Source organism: Haliaeetus albicilla, chromosome 7 (assembly GCF_947461875.1).
Source record: "Haliaeetus albicilla chromosome 7, bHalAlb1.1, whole genome shotgun sequence".
In the NCBI taxonomy this organism is placed as follows: Eukaryota; Metazoa; Chordata; class Aves; order Accipitriformes; family Accipitridae; genus Haliaeetus; species Haliaeetus albicilla.
The window spans coordinates 18719960-18735124 of record NC_091489.1 but is presented as its reverse complement, the minus strand read 5'-3'; the positions used below and the strand labels follow the sequence as shown (position 1 = coordinate 18735124).

Genomic DNA, 15165 nt, shown 5'->3' with positions numbered 1-15165 from the left:
ATACTTTGTATCCAAATATGACTGTAATATTTTAAAATTAACCCTATCTGTTGTGTTGGGGTTTTTTCATTTAAAGTTTGACACTTAAAGCAAAAGGTCAGATGCAAACTGTGAACTGGCCTCACTGTCAATGCCCTTGGTAGACCGATGAAAACACATGCTTTTCCACTCCAAAACAAAAGCTGGTTGCTGTAAGTACAAATACATACGGAAAACAACTCTTAAACAAAGTTGGCTACCTACAAAATACTTAACACCTTTACAAATTTCCACAAACTCAGTTATACTTTTACCCTTTACAACCCCTCTGTGTCATACTTAGAACAAAGCCACTATACTGCGTCACTCGGGAATTTAAACTACATACAAGGTTTTCATAATTCTTTCACTTCCATTTGAAGGAACGTTTGAGCGGTACAAGTGGAAAAGCCATTCTCTTGAGCTCTTTTGTTGAACTGTCTCATCACTAAGGGAATTCTCTCAAGCAATCCTATAAACAGGTAATTAAAATATCCTGGGCCACTTTTATGAGGAAAACAAGGCAAAAAAAGATGACAAGGTCCAAGCTGCCAAACACCTGATAGCAGGTAATTATTTATCTTCCAAATATATGTGGCAGAAAACAGAAGTGGGGGGCTTGTTTTTCACTGTGAACCTGGTACCCAGCCTAAATATGGCAGTACGTGGGATGCAGCATGACAGGCTGCCCACCGCTGAAGGGACACGATCCAACCACCAGTCAAGTGGCGGCAATCCGAAATCCCTGAGGCATCCCCCATCATCTGCCTTCCCATCTACTGCACTCGGCTGCCCGGTGCCATCCTCTCCTGCCCCAGGAGGACTCTGCCACCAGCACTGGTCTCTCCCTCCACATACCTCAGGGGGTCTCCAGACATGAGGACGCACAGCCTCCCCTTCAGAAGCTACTGGAAAAACACTACAGTGCAAAGAGAAAAACGCTACTGTGATTATGTGGTAAGGATTTGATTTAGGATGAAAACATAAACCTCACATTTCAAATGGGATGACCCCAGATGTTTCAGGTGCATGTGAGTGTCCGCAGACGTACAGTGTGAGAGTGTGTATGTGTGTTTTGTGTGGGTATACATATGTACATACATACAGTCATATATGTGTGAGTGTATATACATATATAAAAAATAACATATATGTATGTGTGTATGTATTATAATATATATACACACACATAAAAAAATAAAAATTAATATACGAAAGTGATATGGCTAAGTGGAAGCAAAACCCTGTGATTGTAACTATCTTTTATAAGTAACGACTTAGGGAGATTGTTTGGACAAAAGATATTAAGTCCTGGAAGCTAAGTGGAGGCTTGCTCAAGTATTTATATTTTATTTCAAATGTCTAATCAAGACAAAGCAGATCTAAACCCCATGTTTAAGAACCTGCAGTGTTCAACAATAGGTAACCTAATTTCAAGAAACCAAAAGCAATTGCTAAAATATTTATTGAAATTGCTTTCATGGAAACAATGAGAAAACACTATAAAAATGTTAAAAATATTAAATCAACTTGACTGCTTCAGTATCTCATGAATTCAACAAGATCCTAGGCAACAATAATATTTAGAATAAATATTTTTCTTACGGGAATAACATTGTCAGTCAAATTGACCAGATGATATCAATTAAAAAAACAAAGATTAGATACAGAAAACACATCTACTGACTTAAAAACCAAACTGTACTCCAGTGAGTACAAAACTTAAGTTTAAGAAGACATTTACTTTTCCTTTCAAAGATCTTCTTTCATAGGCTTTCTTCCCTTACAGTGTTTTGAACTAATTTCAATCCAAATGACAAAAATCTGTTCACTAAAACTTCAGAAAGCACACACTACTCAGTGTAAAATACTGCACACATACACAAATATAAATATTAATATATCAAAGACAAACCCAATACCGATTCCAAGTTCTGCACTTACGCTATATACCCACTTCAAAAAAAAAACGGAGACAAACAGCAAAATAAATAAATAAAAATCAGCGATACAAAAATACAGGAACTTTCTACGTAATATACCATCTGTTCCACCAGAAAACCATGCTGCAGCAAGCCACAGGGGCTACAGCTATGAAAAGCCCTTGTAGAAGAGCCAAGCGCTGTAATGAGCAGTTTCAGAAGCTGTGGAAAACCGTACCAGCCACCACAGTAAGGAAGCAGCCTGCAATGCACTCAGTGGGAACTTGCCATCCCCCCGTCCCACAGGCAGGGGGGACCCGGGCTGCCACGATGTCCTCAGAGAGCTCCCCAGATCTTGCAAACCACAGGTCACAGGTTTACGGCGTACCAGTAAAGCCGGGCAGCGCTGAGGAGCAAGTGCTAGTTGTTTGAGGTTGTGGTGTTTTACCATGGCTTTTTACGGGAAAGTTTTGTCTCCAGACTTACAGACACAGTAAACTAGATTTCCCCAACTCCTCCACAGACCACACCTCCGCTGATACTGCTGCTCCCTGCTCTTGTACTACAAATCTAGTATCTGCACACAGAAATAGTTTCCGGAGCATGGGAATGGGCACCCTAGTAGGCCTGCTACCCCTGAGGCTCATTAAAAATAGGAGCTGCTGTTGCATGCCAGATGCTTGCTCACTGTTGCGTACCTTACAGCAAACGAAGTGCAAGTCTTCCAGCCACTCGGGCAAAGCGGCAGGCAGGAGAGACCCAGATCAAAGAAGTACTAAGGGATGCTCTGTTATGGTTAGGAAGGCCAATTAAGGTGTGCATCCCTCTCCTTCCAGCTGGCAAAGTCTCAGGTACTCGGGATTATGGAGTAAGAATGTACTTCTGCCGCTTCTATTATTATTCATTAGGCATGCATTAAAAAGGTATCCCGCCTTTCCAGCCTTTGGTTGCAGTATCACACCAAATACAGGCTTTAGGGCAAGGTCCAAGTCCTTTAAACCATGCTTGTAAAGGCTTTGCTTTTGCTCTCTGTCACCATTCCCAGAACAAATGATGGAATCACAGAACCCTGAGCAATTAGGAGACCATACCTGGACTGGAGGGAATTCATGAGCCAACACATTATCATAGCTCTCATTAATAAAATAATAAACTGTGCAATTACAGTGGGTTGTACCCATACCTCAGGGTACGCAGTAAGGCACAAATTTAGAAATGGAATGTTTCCAACAACCAACAACAACTTAAACAGGCAAGGATCCTTATCAAACAATTAGGTTACTCAAGAACTACTCCAGTAACTGCCCCTTTTTGCCCAAGGTTATGCATTCTAAAATCATGTCATAAGCTTTGGTTGATCTGGGCTTTTTCCTTTTCCTTTTTTATTTTGTTTGCAGTATTTAAAAAAAGAAAATAGCTCATCTCCCCTCTAATCAACCCATCAGGTGCAAGATTCTTTCAAAATTACATCTAAAAATGGGAAAGTGCAAAGAGAAACTCAGTTATCAGTGATAAGCCAATTCGGGTCAGTGCTACTAGGGTTCAGATGGAGGACTAGATACATAGGACAGGCAGGTTACACTAAAATGAAACATCACACTAGAACCTTGCAAACCTATTGTAAATACTGTTTTCTTGCATCTTTTTTTATGCTGAACTGTACCAGAAGCGGGGGGAGGGAGAGGGAGGGAGGGAGGGAATCTCTGAAATTATGCCACTCGAAACAAGAAGGTATCAGACATCATTAAAAAAAAAAACAAACCACCAACAAAATTACATCATGCCCAAACTGAAATGAAATGCAAGTTTCTCACATCTTAACAAGCAGTTCCAAACCCAGACAATGGGATTTCACTGGGGAAACAAGCATACAAGACAGGTAAGGTACAGTCCAAGCTCCAAGCTCACAAACTCTGCTGGAACTATGATGCCCTCAGGAAACCAGCAAGCTCCTTTCTCAGATGGGTTATAACTAAAAAAAAAAAAAACGAAAACAAAAAAACAACACAAAAACAAACAAAAAAACACCAAAAAAAACCCAAAAAACAAAAAAAACCCCACAGCTCTAAGCCACTGTCAGTTCCAACACTTGTACCTAAGACATCACGCATTTTATATTCAAATCACAAAGAAAGCACCTTGGGGTAGATAATATATCTTTACTCTTTCTTTCCAAATTACCTTATACCATCTGGCAATGTAACAATCATTTTTGTTGAGAGTACCTTTTGTTTTTTACCTTCTCTGCCTCAAGTATCCAGAGGCTGTTTCCATGTAGACAGTTTTTCCAATATTCTCACCTAGTGTTACTATATCCGATGAAGAGCAAACCTTGCATGCTGAAGGTTTCCATTTATAGGCTGAGACAGTCACAAAGAGCACTATTTCAGCAGTGCAAGTCCTGTCTACAGCTGATGGCAAAAGACTGGCCTCATGAACAAGATCAACAACTTCCCATTCTGCACTTTTATTGAAGTCAGGATTTGATCCGAAATGACAGAGTTCTCATTTTATTCACAAGAGATGAGGCAGTTCACACGGTAACACAAGCTCTGCCAAGCACAGTTTGGTGTCATCTTCTCAGCTGTGGGGCACTGATTAGAAAACTGTGAGATGAAGGCAAGATGGTTTTGCACTTGACAGCAGAGATAGTGAAGGTCAAGCAACAAGATAACAAGTGTTGGCATGATGCAAGTGTTTTTTATGATATCTTTCATTTACATAATCTATTTACACAGGTAGTCTGTTCATGGATTGACTTTCTGGTCACATTTCTACAGCCATCAGACCTGGCACCATTGGTTCAGCCTTGCCACTGAAGTGGGTGTCCTACCAGAGGAGTGAGGGTTCAAGGGCACCACGCACAAGTTGACTGTCATGCACCACCAATGACAGGGCCTCAGAAACGATCCTTTAACCTTCTGACTAGACTAAGAGTGATATGATTATGTCCTTCAGAAACAAGAGGATATAAAAGGAATTCAAAGTGCTTAGAAAGCAAACATGTTCAGGGTCCAACAAGACATGGTCTTGGCTGAATCAGTCACAGGCAATAAAATGGGCCATGCAGTTACTGACTCTGCTGGCATCATCATCAGCAATGTATCAGTACAGTGAGTAACACTTTAGAAAGATCACCTGGGCAGATTCTGATACCCCTTGCACCAAAGTGTAACCACAGCAGTTCATCATAGAGAGCTAATACAATTTTTTTACCTGTTTAACAAAATATCGCTGTTATATGCATCTATACACACACTTGTGAAAAAAATGCTAATACTCACATATAAATAATGCAAGTGAGTTTATTTATTAAAAATATTTTCTTTGATATTTAAATAACAGCAGCAGTTGAACCTACACTGAATCTAGGACAAATCTTTCTCTCCATGACAAACAAGCCAGACCTGCAACCACGAGCTCTCATGGAGTCAGTCCAGGTATACTGTACTGTGAAGGAGACAGAACATGACTGGAGGTAAAAGCTATGATCACATAAATGTACATAAGTGTATATGTATATACCTATACACGCATGCTTAAATATTTTTCACTCAATATGGTAAAACCCCTCAATTTTCTGGTGTAATCTGTTTATTTTTATGGGAGAACATCAAAGCAGGAGCCAAAAAAATGCATTTTTGGCTGAGATAAAAACACAGGTGTAATCCCATCATCTGGATGTGACACTGTCTGAATTATGTAATGAAACTGGGAAGCATAGCACTTGGTTTTCTAGTGTGTGAGTCTGTAAATAGCCACAAAATCTATTTATTACACTCTTGGCTTGCCAGACAACCCACTTGACTGAGAAAGAGTTAGTCAAAATTTGTTTCATTTATTCCCCTGCTTGCTAGTTAACTGGGTTGAACTAGTGACCAGAATCAAATGATACTGCAACTAAATTAAATCAAAACAGTGCATAAGCAAATGTAAAGAGAAATACCTGCAAGCATTGAGCAAGGTATGAAGGCATTGTATTGTGTGTGCAAATTATCTGTGGAAGTGTCAAACAATGGAAGTTAGAGGATGCTACCACTGTATCTGAGACGGTGCCTTCTATCAGATCTTAGCTACTCATCAAGACACACTTGTACAACTTGCGACTGGACAGGGATTTTAAAGGCTGGAGTAGTAAAATTCTTTAGGTTGAGGACTTAATGTTAGAGGGAGACTTGATCTGATAAAAAATAACTACTTGTAGGCAATTAAAATCCACTGTCAGTCACATTCAAACCTCCCCTCCCCATCTTATTTATCTTCCCCTCTAGGCCTCACTCTCAGTCAGCATACATCCAAAAATGCCTATTTAGCATCCTCGCTTTCTTCTTTAATTACTAAGGCTGTGAGAGAAAAAGAGAAAGAAAATTAAAAGGTTTCTCTCATGGTCACTCCATTTGTGGAAAATATGCTGCACTGAAGCTTTGGAGAGGTGTGCGTAAAGGAACTCCATCATCCCACGTGTCTTTCTCTTTCCTGCCATGCAGAGGGTGATCTAGGGAGCAAGGGAAGGAAAGTCAGGGTATATCTACTGAAAGCTACTTGGCCGTTACTACAGAAGAACAAGCAAAGACCCCAGACACACCACTGTAAAGCATCACATAGAGGACATGGACTAAAACTAAAGCAGAGGTTCTTCTCCTTGTACACTTCTCTTTTACAACTGAGTGCGCCTGGGCCAACCTGCCATCATGGAAGGTTCAGGTTTATCAACTCTGGATGCTGAAATCTGTACAACCCAGAAGCACCAAAGGGCTGTATAGACACACTTTGTCCTTGCTCCAAAAGAAAAATTTTGGAGGATCTGATATGCTTCCATTTCCTTCTCTATTACTTTCTCACCTCTCTGCCAAGCCTGTTCATAACAACAACATACAGAGTGATGAATTTTTGTCCACAAAGAGATCACTAACTAATTTAATGGAATCACTGAACAGCTATATGGTAACAGTTTTCAACTATTAGTGAGCTGAGCTAAAAACAAAGCAGAGAAAATGAAGGTACCATACATCATCCTTTTGTCTCCTGACACTTCACAAACCAAAGTCTTGTCAATAACAAATCAGACCTAAGAAAGACGCTATGGGAACCTTCATACTACTGTCTATCAGCTCCAACTTACAACCTTTCTCCTTTACAGAAACGTAGCTGACTCAAAACTGCCCTACTAATTACTCCAAATGATGTAGTAGTTTTACTAACGCATGGCGGATTCTGAAGTTTTTCACCAATAATTAACATTACCCACTACGATAAATTAGGTCAAAGATGAGCACAGTTTGTGTATTTTTTTAATTAGTAATTAAGTAAATCAGAGATTAAAATTAAAAAAAGATATGACATATCAAACGTGACAGATAACTTACGAGACCAACTTTATTGCCCTCTCCACCCCAATATTTTGCCACCATACCAACCTACTGCAGAGGTAGCAACACTGTTATTTGGCATCACTCCAGCTCCAAAACACCTTCCTCTGAGTTTGTATTTCACTAACATCATGCTAACATCACTAACATCGTTTCACTAACATAATTTCCTGTTCAAGCATATTATATAAATTACTCCTATCCTTACACTTATCACAAATTTCTTCAGATGTATTAGTAACATCTTGCTAAGCCTGTATCAAAATTCAACTGTACCTCACAAAATTAAATACATGTAGCTTATCCATTATTTAAGCCTTAAGAAAACAAAGATTCTAGCCAAGCAGCACTGTGAAAATATCCACTAACTTTTAGAGGAATTTTGCTAGTATTGTAGGACCAAGCACAAAATAATGGAACAGGCTGCAAGTTCTGTCTGACACAATTTTACTAAGAATGTTGGAAGAAATTATATTCACATAGCTTTGCAGATATTTTAAAGCAAAATCTCTTTACTCTAAGAGCCTAGTATCACGACCTCTCCTGGTGATCAAAACAGACCATCATATCACACAGCATCAAGATGTCCAACTTTATGGTCTCAAAGTTCGTAGTTAAATCCTACCTTTACCAAAGTGTAGAAACTTTTACTGACTTAAACAGGATAGGGAATTTCGTTGTAGGAGTCTATGAATATCCAGCCAAATACCTTTTTCACTGAATTATCTCAGACAAATGCAGGGAAAAAATACTTTCATAAGCAGCTTCAGAAACTGTGTTCATAAACACAACTGATTTTAAATGGGAAAAAGTCAAAACTAGTCTATCTCTGCTGTTACAGAAGACCATGAATTGTACTTGATTGTCTCTTCTACAACATTAACAAAATAGTTTTAGAAATTCAACTCTCAAGATTAATCGGTGTTCACAGGTGTCACAGAGGAGTCAGTTAAACACTGTCAGCATGCACAGATGTCAGTTAACCAGGGGCCTGCACTACTCTCTACAGCATCTCTTTTTCATTGCTAATGCTTCTACGGAAAGAAATAAAATCATTCTCAAGCCCCACATAAATTGACAACAGTTAGAGCAAATAAAGATATATTTTCCAGCTAACTATTTTAGCTGCCTTTGAAAGACAAGGAACATGAAACTCCACATACTTTCAGGACTTTTGTGAACAGACTACACTCAAAATGAACTACACTGGGCTATGAAGACTGTTAATAGATGCCAGCAACTTAGTCTCTGTTGAATACTGACTTTGGTCTAAACTATATAGTTTTAGCTCTAACTGAATAGTGTCACATCTTGTTGTCAAGCAAGGGTAACCCCAGTTATTATTTCATGCTATTCTTTCTTGACACGCTACATGTGTTTTGTTTTAATGCAAACCACAAATACAAAATATATAAATACAGAAATTGAGCCATTTATCTTATTTAAATGAAAAAAACAATATGCAAGAAAGCCCCACTGTCTAGTAAGACTAATTCTGATAATCCTGATCCTGTCCTGTTAGATTTTCTTAAACATAAAGTTCCCTTCTGCTTAAGCGCAGCTATTACTATATAGGAAAACTGCTTATTAAATAATATTATTTCAGCAAAATTAAGCATTCTGCTCTACTAAATTCTCTGCGATTACATCATGTCCTACACCATGTAATTAGACATTTATTTCAGCTTTTTAAATTGCTTATTAGAAAACATCCAGTATTACTCCATATTCATAAATCACTTGATAAGGAGCGCACCCAAGCTCTGACAGTCCACCACCAAGCCCAGCAGAGGAAAATTCCAGGGACACCACTAGGTTTGGGGAGGCAGGGAGGATTAAGTTAGCCCAGTCAGGCCAGCACCAATACTAACCTCTGCAGCCAAAAAAGTCTAAAGTTTACTATAAATCATAGCAAATTTTCTGCTTTGTTTTTTCACAAGTGTTTTCTTACTAAGAGGGTCAAACCCTACTTTACTGCATTACCTTAAAAATGTCACCTGACACTGTAATTTCAATTCCCTTTAGCTCCTTTAGTTTTCACTTTTCTATTAAACTGAACTATACATGCAAATTATCTAACTGCTTTCCTTTGTATGGAATTTCCAATAAATCACTATCTAAAAATGAAACTTTCTGTAGCAATCAAATCTTGACTTCCTCCTGTATGACACAACAGCAATTAAAGCATGCCTTTCAAAAAATACTGTACATCCTTCCCCCCCACACACACCTTTGGCAGCTTACATAAATCAGAGAATTTAGCCAGGGCTGCAGCAGTTTATTACAACTTACTTAAATTGCAATGAAGTGAACTTACATTTTTAAGAACAGAGATATTCTTTACAATTTTTTGTGTGCAGGCTGAAATTTCTTGTATATTAGAGTTGCATTTTTCAGACTCCGTAAGCGTATTACGACAGAACTGTCAATCACAAGACAAAACAAAACAGAAAAATAATTTTCTCTTAAACACAAATTGAGCTGCAACAAAACAAACCCGTGTGTGTACAACGTGGCCATAAACCCATTACCAACTATATTATTACATTACTTACAGTTTCTATGTCATTTTTAGGAAGAACTTTTCTGTTGAGATCAAGTCTACACTGACAGAGGTAGAATGTGCATAAACAAACTCAGAAAAATTGATATAATCACTATACAAACTAGTCATATCAGCGCAACCACGTACTGGGGGCATTTGTATCAGATAATTACATCCACATTGGTACACTGTATTGCTTTAAGAATACTACTGTCTAAGTGGTACATTTTTTTGGTAGCTAGGCCCTGAGACCCCCATCCAGAGAAAGTGGAGGAAAAAACAAGTATAGGTTTTTGCTTACCCATGTATAAATCTATGAAAAAGTAAAAGGCAATATTCCATTTCAAGAAACAGTAGAAGAGGCATGCCCAGGAAAGAACAAGGAAATACAGAAACACAAGCAATGTTGTGACCATAAACAGCTGTGGTCCACACTTCGATGCTATTACCCTGGCATACAGAGAACAGAGTGACCGTTTTGCAGATGTACAAAATGTGCCTGAAAGGCAAATGAAAATAAGCACCCAGAATCCACAAAACTTCCTCAGAGCAAGAAGAAACTCTTATGTTTAGACCGTATTAATGATGGTGAGAAATTAATTACAAGACAATAAAAAACAAGGCAAGAGACTTTTAATTTGACAGGCAAAGATACTTGTACGTCTTCTGACTATTTCACATTGGGGATTTGGAAACACCGCATCAGATTGTTTCCCCTACCCATACCCTCTCACCCCTTTTCCATGCTCATAGCTTTGCGAGAAAGATTTCTGGAGACAAATCTTACTGGGGGCCACCTACTACAAAAGAGCAGTTAGGGTAAAGTCAATTGCATAATTTATGAACAAAAGTTCAGAATGCCTAAGTAAGAGGTATGTGGTGCCTCCTGCTTGCTATTTCAGTAAAAAAAAAAAATTAAAAAATCAAATGTTTCCAGAGATTAACATATTCTTTAAATTCACTGATGATTTCTTAATGTCCAAGTAGGGGCTTGCTAGTTGGTTATCATGGAAAAACTTCCAATACTTGTATTTACAATGGATTTTTGCTCTCAGGCTGTCAGACCAGCACTTTTACAAGTCCTAATTTCCCTTGAGAATGAAAAATACAGCCCCAATGAACTGCTTTTTAATATCTCCTGCTGAAATAGAACACTTGTTGCAAAGTCTTATAAAAAATGCTTAAGCCCCAAAAAGAGAAACAAAACTGTACAAAGCTGCCATTTCCTATGAAAATGGCACAGCCAGCTTGAAACTTTCATTCTTCTGTAATAATTCTGTGCTACTTTAATTAAACGTAGCATCCAAAATTATTGATTGAAATATGTGAAAAATACTATTCTCCACTTTCCATCTAGCTTATGCTTCCCCTTGCTGTTTCTTCACTTCTTCAGGAACTGCTAGATAGCTCCTTCTACTGAAGGAAAAAAAGACCAAAACAGTTAAATTACAGGAGAAAACCAAGTAACTTCAAAAATAGTTATTTTAATCTGTGACATACTACTTCAGAGATGCTGTTTAAGAAATGTTAAGAAAAAATAACCTGCCTCTTTAAATAAAAGAATTTTTAAAGCAGTTTCCTCCTAACTTATCGGACCTTTTTCAAATAACAAAGGTATGCAGCCTCTGCACTCAACACTTCTGTGGAGCTCCCAAGAGTATTAGCAATTAACTCTTGCTGAAAACTTTTAACACATCAGATCTAATAATAATTATGTATTCCTCCTGCTAGGAGGACCAATAATTGAAAACCACACACTGTCAGGTTCACCTCTTTTCAATGACTGAGGTTAAGATGGAGAAAACATTTTCCGCTCTTTACCCTGCGTGAAGGCCAATGACATGAAGAACCAACTTTTACTGTGCCTGATTTATGTTAGGACCTAAGACAGGCAGAGGAAGTTAGCACTCAACTCTGGCAATTTACCTGGAATTCTTATGCAGAATCAAGCGAGAACTACGTGGAAGTAGTACTTGATGAGCTCTATTTACAGAGCTGGATGGACAGCTATCAACATAACCAACCACAGCTTATTACAAAGTCCCATCACACTCAAATTTGAAAGACAGCTTGAGGTATTTCACAATACAAGTCATATAACTGTGACTTGTATACTCTACAGTAATACTCTTAAATAGCAAACATTTTTCTCTTTGATGGGTAAGTATTGCAGTATTTTGCTATGTAAACCACTTCTGCCAGACACACAGTTCCTATATTCCCATTACCTTACCGGATATGGTTAAATTTCAAAAGTAGTAACAGTAACTGCCCCTGCTGATGACTTGAAAATTATGAGGAGAGGGACATGCACCTTAATTCTTTCAAAAACAAGCACCTAAATAAATGAATAAACAAAGCAGCTTGACAAAATGCTCAACAATAAATGTCCTGCTTTAAAAACTTCCAGCTTAGTTACAAACATGCAGACCAGTGACATAAGTTTACTCGTATAACTGAGTCCAGCCAATGGTATTAGAAATAGTTAAAAGTCAAAAAAGAATAGCCTTGTAGGGTGCCACCACATAAACTAAACATGATATACTGCCAAACACTCAAGCAGATACATGTACCATTATTCAGCAAGGACCACATGAATGCATATGGCTCTCTGTTTTGTCTTCATAGTAACAAGAAGGTTTGTAAACAGATCTCACATATGAGGCAATCTAGTCACTTGAGAATCTAAAAATCTGCCTTTGTAAAGAAGCATTCTGCACTGTTGCCACACAATTGGACTCAGATACACAATTAAAAGTCCTCTACATTTTTGCTTTGGGACAAGTGCTGCTCAATTTTATTCTTATCCATAGCAGTGATGTTTTAACATGCCACCTCAGCCAGGATGTATGTAACTGCTATGCCCAATAGCCACTGGAAAATAATGCCAACACAATAGCCTACAAAACATTAAAAATTTGGATTGTTCTATCAACAAAAGTAGTGACACCCTGACTTTGTACCAGATCACTGCTGCCTTTGCACAGCTGAAAAGCACAGTAACCTTAAATGTATTTACAGACGACAATAGTAACTTTTTAAAACTCACATGGAAAAAACCCTCTCAGCCTAATCTACAACACTAACCTTCTTTTTGAAAAATGAGGCAAAGCAAAAAAATCATGAAGAAAGTTTCAGATGGTCCATACCTGAAGTTTCAGAAGTGTCTCCTGACTCGAAGGATAAGGAAAGATTTAACATCTAACTGTAAATAAATATAAACCCCAGGTTACAGTGCATCTATCTAAATATGTCCACATGCTGCAAACTAACAGGCAGAGACTCTCCTATCTTTAAAACCAGATGCACTTTTTTTAGCATGTCTGCGTATCATTTTCACTATCAAAATACTGAGGATTCTGCTCCGTGTCCTCATAACCCGAGGATCAAATTCCTCTGGTAGTCAGTGGTAATTCACAATAACAACAGAATTTAAAAACTGGGCCCCACTGAATTTGTACCTTGTTAGACCAGCAGTTCGTTTAATTTAGTAATTACTGTAATTAGTCGGTGTCCCCAGAAGTCCTAATGATGACCGGAGCCCCCTTGTGCCAGGAGCTGCACAAACACGGAACAGAAGGTACCGTCTGCATGCACAGCTCCATGCAGTTGAGTAACACAGACCTATCGATTAATGGCTTGCTTTTGCCACCCTGACCGCTTCATTTGCTTCGTAACAATTCACAGTATAGATTCATTAGAAGGGGGAAAAGAAAAAAAAAAAGTAACACCCTTGACTAAGTAGGCATAAAATGTTTTCTAAATTTGTTAGCCATGTACAAAACCAGACAAGTTTTATATTAAAAATGACTTTTTAAATGAGAGCAGGGAAATTATTTGGCTAAACATTTCTGCTGAAACTCATTAGTATTTCTATTAGTTTAACTTAAAAGAGTATTCAAGAATTACGGTGATATAAAAAAATACTTTTAATGTTTAATTTCTGCAATTACCATATGAAGGAAAAGAAACCAAAAACCAAAAAACAAACCCACACCACCCCAAAACAACGTTTGACCATTACTGCCAGCTAATAAGAAAAACAGAGAACTCCTTTTCTGGGAAATTAAGCTCGGAGGACTTTTATCGTTGTCCTGGGGCGAGCCCCGGCCGCCTGCCCGCGGAGACAAGCCGTGTTGGCCGGCGGCCGGCCGAGACCCCGGGCCAGGCGGGCCGAGGCGGCGCGGCCTCCCGCCGGCTTCCCCGCCCGCGGGTCGGAGCTCTGCGGGGCAACACCTGGAGCACAGACATCGCCCCCTGCCCCGCCACCTCGCAGAGGGGAAGGCCGCGCCGCCCGCCCCCGGCGGGGAGGTCGGGGCGGGCTGCGGGGCATCGCCCGCGCTAAACGCGGGCTTTCCCCTCCCCTCCCCGCGCCGCGTGCCCCCAACGGCGGGGACGCGGCCAGGCGGGAGGCGGCCCGCGGCGTCCCCGGCGGCCCGCGGCGTCCCTGCCCGCCGCGGTGCCGGCGTGAGGTATCCTATGCGACAGGCGCGGACGTGCCGCTTACATAATCACCGCCGGCCGCACACGTACCCCGCGTTACATAAGGGACCGTGCCCCCGGCAGCCCCCGCGCCGCCGGCCCCCGCCCCCGCGGCAGCCCCGCCGGCGAGCGAGGGGTAGGCGGGCGGGCAGGCAGGGAGGGCCCCGGCGGCGGCCCCGGCCGAGCCCCTCGTTAACCCCCTTCCTGTGGCGTTTACACGTCATGGAACATTCCCGGAACGGGCCAACGTCCCACCCACTTCGGGGAACAGTCACCGCGGCGCAGCGCACGCACACGCGCGCCCCCGGCACGGCGGGTCTCCCCGCACACACGCACACCCCCTGTGCCCGCCGACCCTCTCCCCCCCGCCCCCGCAGCCCGCCCGCGGGGACGTGCTGGCAGCCGGAGCCACCCCCGCCACGCTACTCCCGGCGCCCTGCCCGCCGCCGCGCCGGGTGGCCCCGGGCGCCCTCCCCCCCCGCAGGGTGCTTCCCCCCCCACCCCCCCGCCCGGCTCCGCAGGGCGCCGGAGGCCGCGGTGAGAGAGCCCCGTCGGGGCGGCCCCCCCGCGGGCGCCTCTCCCCGGCGGTGACCGTGCCCATTCCACGCCACAGGAGGGGATTACGCAAGGCAGCCTGCTCCTCATCTGCATACACTTACAAGCTGGGTATTCCCCACATTTCCTAACGGCGTGTCACCCACAAAGGCCTGTCCCCGGCCCCGTCCTCCTCCCGCGCCGGCTCAGCGGGGCGCCGGGCCCGGTGCCCCGGGGACGGTGCCGGCGACTGCCAGCGCCCACGGCCGCCGCCGCCGAGGTGACTTACCGGTCC

General features: G+C 41.4%; 1 protein-coding gene across 7 annotated transcripts in view; it reads right to left on the bottom strand.

The window, feature by feature from the left end:
• The window catches only part of HIVEP2 (HIVEP zinc finger 2), a 140699-nt gene that overhangs the window by 124589 nt on the left and 945 nt on the right, over nt 1-15165 (bottom strand). For 2 of the 7 annotated variants that reach the window (XM_069787156.1, XM_069787159.1), the window contains exons 1-2: nt 13004-14133; nt 9627-9731 (exon numbers count right to left, since the gene is read on the bottom strand). The exons of 2 other annotated variants lie outside the window; for them this stretch is intronic. The gene's annotated coding sequence lies outside the window, so the exon portion shown is untranslated. Of the gene's footprint in view, nt 1-9626; nt 9732-12941; nt 12961-13003; nt 14134-15165 lie in introns of those variants that run through there. 3 more of the 7 variants (XM_069787152.1, XM_069787155.1, XM_069787157.1) reach the window with 2 other exon arrangements.